General features: G+C 44.4%; 1 pseudogene; it reads right to left on the bottom strand.

Annotated features, from left to right (window-relative positions):
• Positions 1 to 5413: 5413 nt before the first annotated feature.
• Positions 5414 to 7897, bottom strand: part of LOC108311693 — a 5694-nt pseudogene continuing 3210 nt past the window's right edge.

The following is a 7897-nucleotide window of genomic DNA, read 5'->3' on the forward strand; positions in this document are numbered from 1 at the left end:
ACATGTCCCCGGAATTAAGCCCACTCTCCCCAGCATGGCTGTAAAGGCCCTTCAAGATCTGGACTCCACCTTTTTGCAACACTCTTAACTTCTTTGGAAGCTGGGAAGCCTCCTACTCCCTTGGTCCCCTCCACCCTGCCCTCAGCTAACTCCTCAGAAAGCCCTAGCCTAGACGCCGCCTGTTTTGTGAAGACTTCCTAGATGCTGGGCTCTCTGTTGAGTGCCCCACCCTGTGTTTGAGCAGCACCCTCTACTTCCCCTATTCTACTTGCATGTTCATGTACTTCTTTATAAGATCTACAAAGGCGGGCTATGTCTATATTATTCATGCTTACAATCCAGTGTCTATAGCATCTGGCACATAGTAGACACTCACTAGCTATTGAGATATAAATATAGATATTTGTTGAACTGAAAATGAATTGGGCCGGGCACGGTAGCTTCCGCCTGTAATCTCAGCACTTTGGGAGGCCGAGGAGGGCGGCTGGCAGAAGGCCAGGAGTTTGAGACCAGCCTGACCAACATGGTGAAAGCCGTCTCCACTAAAAATACAAAAAATTAGCTAGGCGTGGTGGTGTGTGCCGGTAATCCCAGCTATTCGGGAGACTGAGGTGGGAGAATCGCTTGAATCCGGGAGGCGGAGGTTGCAGTGAGCAGAGATTGTACCACTGCACTCCAGCCTGGGCAACAGAGTGAGACCCTGTCTCAAAGAGAAAGAAAGAAAAATAATAAAATTGAAAAAAATAAAGGAACCTCATTCACATACACCTCCAAAGTTCTGATTTCCAAAACTTGGGCATTTCTCATTGCTGGAAGTGTTCAATCAGAGGGATGCCACCCCCTTGAAGAAATGTTTATTTCATTTGTACAGTGGGTTGGGATTTTACTTGAAGGCTTTGATGACTCTTTTATGATGCTAGAGACTGATAGACTCATGCCTATTATTCCTGTCAGTTCTCCCTGAAATGTCATCAATTCTTCATGTTCCTCTATTTCTAGTTGTTGGCCCAACTCCTTTTTGTGCCTAAATGCCCTACCTCCCACTCCTTTTCTGAAAAAGATCTGCCCTGTCAGTTATGAAGTACAGACGTCCTAAGATTCCTGCTCTTTATTCCTTCCTTCCTCTTTTTCTTTCTTTTCTTTTTTCTTTCTTGTTGGGCAATGCCGAGTGTATGATAAAATATATTGTTTGCCAAGAAGAATGATGGCAAGGAAAACCTAGCCGCCCCCCTCCCCAAGTGGAAAACCACTTGGGGCATTCTAAAGTAGCAAAACAGTATATGTGTATCATACACAGATTGAAACAATTCTGTAACCACAGGATAAGTGACCTGCCCCCGTGGCTTCCGTGGCTTCCTCGCGGGGAATACTTTCTAGTTTGTCTTTGATCAGTGGTAGGCAGGCACCAGCTGCCTACCTAGTTTATCTTGGTTCTATGAGAAAACACAGAACACCTGTTTGTTAATAATAATCACCTGCTCAGAGAGAATAAATACGTGGGTCAGAATTTGCCCGAGGCCCTCAGCCTGGAACGCTGTCAGCCCCTGAGGCTCTCAGCTGGGAAGGTTGTTTCCACTTTGCTGTCCTATTTGGGTGTTTGCTCCTTAATTCCTTCAGCGTTGCCTGGGTTGGGGGACTCCACAGTCGAGCTGGTTTCGGTATTCCCTCCCTTCCTCCCTCCCTCCTTTTTTTCCCCCTTTCTTCCTTCCTTCCTTGTCTTTGTCTTTTCTCTTTCTGTCTTTTCTGTTGTCTTTCTTCTTTTTTTTGAGATGGAGTTTCATTCTTGTTGCCCAGGCTGGAGTGCAATGGCACGATCACAGCTCATTGCAACTTATGCCTTCCAGGCCTGCCTCGGCCTCCCAAAGTGCTGGGATTACAGGCGTGATCCACCATTCCTGGCCTCCTGCTCTTCTTTCAACCCTCTGCTCAGCATCTTGGGCCTCATTGGTAATGAGGTGCCTTGTAGGTAGCATCTTTCCTGAATATTTCTCCACTAAACATTCTGGTGTTGGCTAGATGGTCTAGTTCATCTACACATTTCATTTATCACCTTCTCCAGATGTTTTTTATATCAGCCAATACATTCTGGGGAGAATGCCTCAATATATGGGAATAATTAACTTGTGGCCAAGAAAGAAGTAACCAAGGGGACATTTGCTATGAACCTAATTCAAACCAAAGAGACAGAGCCTGAGAGAAAGCAGCTCTGTCATCCTTGAGTTGGTAACATCCAGGAAGGGAAGGCTAGGATGGGGGAGTGAGTAAAACAGATGGCATTTAGGGAAGAACCAACAGGACTTTAAGAGTCATGGCAGAGGGGATTTGATCCTGGCTAAACCATCAGGGAAGGCAGTTGGAGCTGGGTGAACAGATGGGGCCTTATTACTGAAGAGAAAACTGTAAGGAGGCAGGGGAAAGTCAGATGTGTGCTAAAGCAGAGTGCCTCATTCAGTGGATGCACTAAGAGCAGAGGCTGTTGGAAAAATGGATTAAGGGAGGACCATGCCCCAGGTGAGCATCAGCAGAGTATCAGCTGAGTATCGCAGAGGGATACCAAAGAAGTCCACCTGGAGCCAGAGCTGAAACCCTTTGGAGGTTAGTTTACCCCTTCAGAAGTAGTGTACCACCATCCATCTACCACTGGAATCCAATTTCAGTTTTAGCGAATTATTATAGATAGGAAAAAGTCAGGGTTCCACAATTCTGTTAGCACTCGGAGACTATAACAACGTTTGCCCAGCCAAGTAGAGTTAGAAAACCTGGATCCTAATCCTGACTTTGCCTCTGATAAGATGTGTGACTCTGGACTGGACCTGTTTCTTCAGTTGTAAAATGCTGTTTATTGGTGTTAGGTAGCAGCTAATAAGGGTGGAGGTGGGTGGGGTGCAGTGGTTAACACCTGTGATCTCAGCAATTGGACAAGCCAAGGCAGGAGAATTGCTTGAGGCCAGGGATTTGAGACCAGCCTGGGCTACATAGTGAGACTCTGCCTCTACCAAAAATTTACAAAAATTAACCTGGTGCAGTGGTGCATGCCTGTAGTCCCAGCTACTCAGGAGGTTGGGGCGGGAGGATTGCTTGAGCCCAGGAGTTCAAGGCTGCAGTGAACTATGATGAATCACACCACTGCATTCTAGCAGCCTAAGTGATAGAGCAAGACCCTGTCTCATAAAAAAAGAATTTTTTTTTAAAGGGTGGAGGTAGGGAAATTCAAAGCTACTTTCTAGCTGTGTGACTTTGCCTAAACTACCTTCTTGGATTTGGTCTGTTTATTTGAAAATACTGTAAGGGAAAAATGAGATGCCTTATGTAAAATAGTTTATAAACATTAAGCACTTACCAAATATTAGTCTGTTTTCACATTATTCTTTTTGGATTACGAGAAATTGGTTTGACTGAATAAACAGGCATGAGGTAATTTCTTGGGTAATCTGAGTTTGAATCCCTTTCTCTGTCTTACTAATGGTATGACTTTGCTTAGATTATTTAATATTTAATTGTTCTAGGTCTCAGTTTTCTCATTTGTGAAATTAAAATGATGTTTTCCACAGAATTGTGAGGGTTCAATGAGATAAAAGGCCTGACTCATATGAGAAAATGCACAATATATTTGTTTTGTCATTTTTGAGGGGTGGTTTTAGGGCACAGAACCCTAAAGGAATGAACGGAATTCCAAATGCTTAGAAGCTAGAGTTGTGAATGATTCCAGGGGAATACTGTGCTAGGCTTCTCCCTTCTTCATGGGAAAGAAAACATCTCAGTGAAGTTCCATGGGTCTTCTCAGTAAGTAAAGAGGATATTAACTAGAATGCTGAATCTCAGACACTGAGGGGTTAGAGTGATTGACCAGGGCTGGGTCCTGAAGAGCTTGGTATTCTAGGCTGAGAATATAATTTTATTCTAAAGCGAATGCAGGTTTTTAAGGAGATGTGCATTTTGAAAAGGTCTAGGGGCTGTTTGGAGAAGGGCCAGGAGAGGACGAGGCAGGGATGTGAACTGGGAAGGTACTGCAGTGATCCAGCATGGCGAGTGGAAAGAGGGGGTAGAGCTGAGAGATATTTTTATTTGTTTGTTTGTTTTTTAAGTATTAATAGTCATCAAGTTTTCCATCTTTTTCTTTTTTAAGTAGCTCATCACAGAGATATTAAGAAGGTAAATATTGAGAGGACTTTGTGAATGAGAACTGAGGGTATGAAGGAAACTGGTAAAAGTCTCAGGTGAGACTCAGGTGTCTGACCCGGGTAATTAGAGGGCTGGGTGGGGGTGCTATCCCCTGAGATGTGGCACAGTAAATGAGCAAGTTTAGGCAGGAGGAGGAGGTGAGTTTGAATTGGGTATGGTATGTCCGAACAAGATGTCTAGGAGGTGATTTGGAGTTTATGAGAGGGATCTGGTCAAGAGATAGAGTCATAAATTATCAAATTATCAGCATATAGATCATAATCAAAGCCACGGGAATGAATGATATCCTTCAGTAGAGAGGGTCAAAGAAAATAACAAAATTCCTTGGGAAATACCAACATTTAGGGGGCAAGTAGAGAAAGAGGAGCCCAGAAGAAAAGGTGAGACCAGTCAGAGATATTGGAAGAAAATCACAGGGTGGGGTGCTACAGAAGCCACAGGGAGGAAGTAGGGTGACGTGGTACCTTCAGATAAGCGAAGGTCTAAAAAAACGAATACCAAATTTAGCAACAAAATGGTCACTAGTGACCTTGGAGAGAGTGGGTGCAGGGGAGTAGCAGGGACAGAAGTCTCAGTGAATGGGAGTAGATGTTAGACAACTGGAGGAATAGACTGCTTTTGAAGGGGAGGAGAGAGAAAGCCCGAAAGAATGTAGGTTGAGGAACAATTTTGTTTTGAGCTGGAAGCAACTGGGATGTTTAACAATAATAAATATGTAGGTAGGTGGTTAAGAGGTGGGCTCTGGAAATTGAGGGAGTTCACATTCCATGGCCGTTACTACTTCTCTGATGCTGGAAGCAAAGATACGTGTTCAGTGTGGGAGGTAGGGTGGGGTATGAAACTTGGAGAAAGAAAAAAAGATTCAAGATGGCTCCTGGGAAACAGGAGGGAAGGCTAACGGCAATCCACAGAGGCTGCAGGACGGTGGTGGGGCCTGCTGAAGTTTGAGACCATGGGTGTGGGAGCACTAATCCAAGCAGTTATGGGCTTTCTCTAGCATCTTGTCAACCCTGAGATAGGCTTGGGGAGGCTGGTCCAGGCTGGGCTTTGCTGGACAAGGGAAACAAGAGAGGAAGGATTTTGGAGATGCTGAAAATAGAGGTGCAAATGGTGGTCCACCAAGACGAAGGTGAAGCCTGGTTGGAGAGGGCAGATGGGGGTAGTGAGGTTCTTGGTGGAGTGAGAAGACAGATGCTGTGGACGGTAGGGAAGAGCAGGCAGGCAGTGCTGGTCAGGAGATGGAGGAGCTCTGGGAGGGGGTGAGGGGGCAGGGTAGCTGTAGTGGACAGAGAAAATCATGAGGTTAAATGGCAAGTTTGTTATATGGGTTGTTGGCAAGTCTCCTGGAAAGATGGCTGGTTTGAAGGAGACAGGATCCCTGGTAGCTCCATGCCAATGTATAGCAAGTGGCACGTTCAATGATGGCAAGGAGTAGGGATGGCATACACAGCCCTCTGACATGAGAGTCACACAAACCAAGATATTGGGGTGCTAAGAAGCTCTCTTGCCTAAGAGGTGGGATGAGGAGGAAGCGAGGCAATGAGCTTTCTCATACATTTTCTTTTTCTTTTTTTGAGATGAGGTCTCACTCTGTCATCCAGGCTGGAGTGCAGTGGCATGCGATCTTGGCTCACTGCAGCCTCTGCCTGTCAGGTTCCAGCAATTCTCCCACCTCAGCTGCCCAAGTAGCTGGGATTACAGGGGTACACCACCACACCTGGCTAATTTGTGTGTGTGTGTGGTATTTTTTTTTTTTAACCAGGAATACATGCATGTTATTGAAAGCCACTGTAGAAAACTGTATGAGGATACAGGGTTGATAGAGGACTCAGCTCGGGGGCAGGGCAAGGAATGGAAGGTGGAGTATGTGGGAAACAGGTCATGGGCAGAGCTCCCAGCTGGGATGATTCCTCTTGATCTATTGATAGACTTACTGATCAGTACTGGGATGATGATTAGCAGAATGGTCATGAAGATGCCCAGAATCAGGGCCCAGATGTTCAGGCACTTGGTGGTGGAGGCATAGGCCTGGGCCCCGGTCAGGTCACCAACCATCTTCCTGTCCCTAGACTTGATGGAGTAGGCGAATGCTATGAAGCCCAGGCAGCAGAAGTTCATGAAGAGGGTGTTGAACAGGGACAAGATGACATGGTTGGGCGTGGAGGTGTCACTGCGGATGTGGATCACGGTAGATGTTGGGGGAGCCAGGTTATCGGGGGTGCCCCCAGCACATCTACTTCATGCTCCTCCTTCAGCATCTCATAGTTGGGGGGCTGTTGGTGTTGGCAGGAGTGAAGTAGGTTTGGACAGTGTGTGGTTCATCGTGTCCAGGGAAAACCAGCTGTGGTCGGTTTGCTGGGATGGTTCTCAGTGGGCCCTCCCTTTCCCCACTAGTTTTGGTTTCTCTAATTTTTGTATTTTTAGTAGAGACAGGGAATCACTACGCTAGCCAGGCTGGTCTCGAACTGACCTCAGGTGATCCACCTGCCTTAGCCTCCCAAAGTGCTGGGATTATAGGTGTGAGCCACCATGCCTGGCCTCTCATACATTTTCACAGAAGTCTTGTGTCAACATCAACTACACATGATCAGTTTTATACACACCTAAAAGGCAGAATGTCAGAATAAAATTAGCCAAACCAAAAAGTGACTCCAGATTTCATGGTGAAGTTGTATCAACCAAGTTCAACAGTAGTGATTCCTGTAATTTATATTTTGGTTTAGTTTGTAGATTTAAGTATGTGCATATCAACTAGAAAATATGTTTCAGAAACAAATTTGAATATTTTTTGCAAATTTTATTTCTTAGCAACGATTTGTTTTCTCAGTTTAGAACGTAAATTAGAGAACTTGTGTTGATTTATTTTTTTCCAAATGTAGAGAGCTTAGAGCTTAATTCATGCCTTTGAAATGCCATGAATTTGAAATGCAGCCATTTTCCTCTCTGCATCCTTGAAAGGGATTACAAGGATTTTATTAGTTTTTCAAATAATCTTGCCAGCACATTTAGACTTCCCACAAGGGTCTCCTGTCAATAATGCTGGATTGTGAGTGATGTTGCTGAAGTGCTGTTCATGGGATATTTAAGACAAGTCAAATAAACAGGCAACTTTAGGATTTCCCAAGCAGGAGCTCAGTTTGCAATTACAGGACTTGGTATAGAATATGAAATGTGCATCTAAATGCTAATTAAGAAAAACAATCTCCATAATGTCTAAAGAAAAAAGGACAAAATCAGTTAATTGCTTTGAGCGATCCCTATCATTGAAAAAATGTTATTTTAAAACATTTTTGTATGGTTGATGTGTCTTTGTAGTCTTGAAATAGGCTTGCTATTCCAGCCCCTTGAAGTGGAGTTGGGGGCAGCTCAGAATATATTCTGGGAATCAATTCACAAATGTTATGATAATCTGATCAGTGTTTAAAATTCTTCCTTTTTATCCTAAACTTTCATAAAATGTTCTTACAAGAGGGGTGACTCTTTTAAAATCCAAATCAGATCATGTCACACCTCTGCTCTTAGCAGCTTTTCTATGTCATTGAGAGCAAACCCTGAAGTCCTTATGGTGGCCTACAGGGCATGGACTTTGACTCTTGTAGCCTCACTGACTCCTCCCCTAGACTCTTTCTGCGCCAGTACCTTGATCTTTGATTGCACCAAACACTCTGGCTTCAGTGCCTTTATACTTGCTGTTTTCTTTTTTTTTTTTTTTTTT

The sequence above is a fragment of the Cebus imitator genome, unplaced genomic scaffold (genome assembly GCF_001604975.1).
Source record: "Cebus imitator isolate Cc_AM_T3 unplaced genomic scaffold, Cebus_imitator-1.0 Scaffold118, whole genome shotgun sequence".
Classification (NCBI taxonomy): domain Eukaryota; kingdom Metazoa; phylum Chordata; class Mammalia; order Primates; family Cebidae; genus Cebus; species Cebus imitator.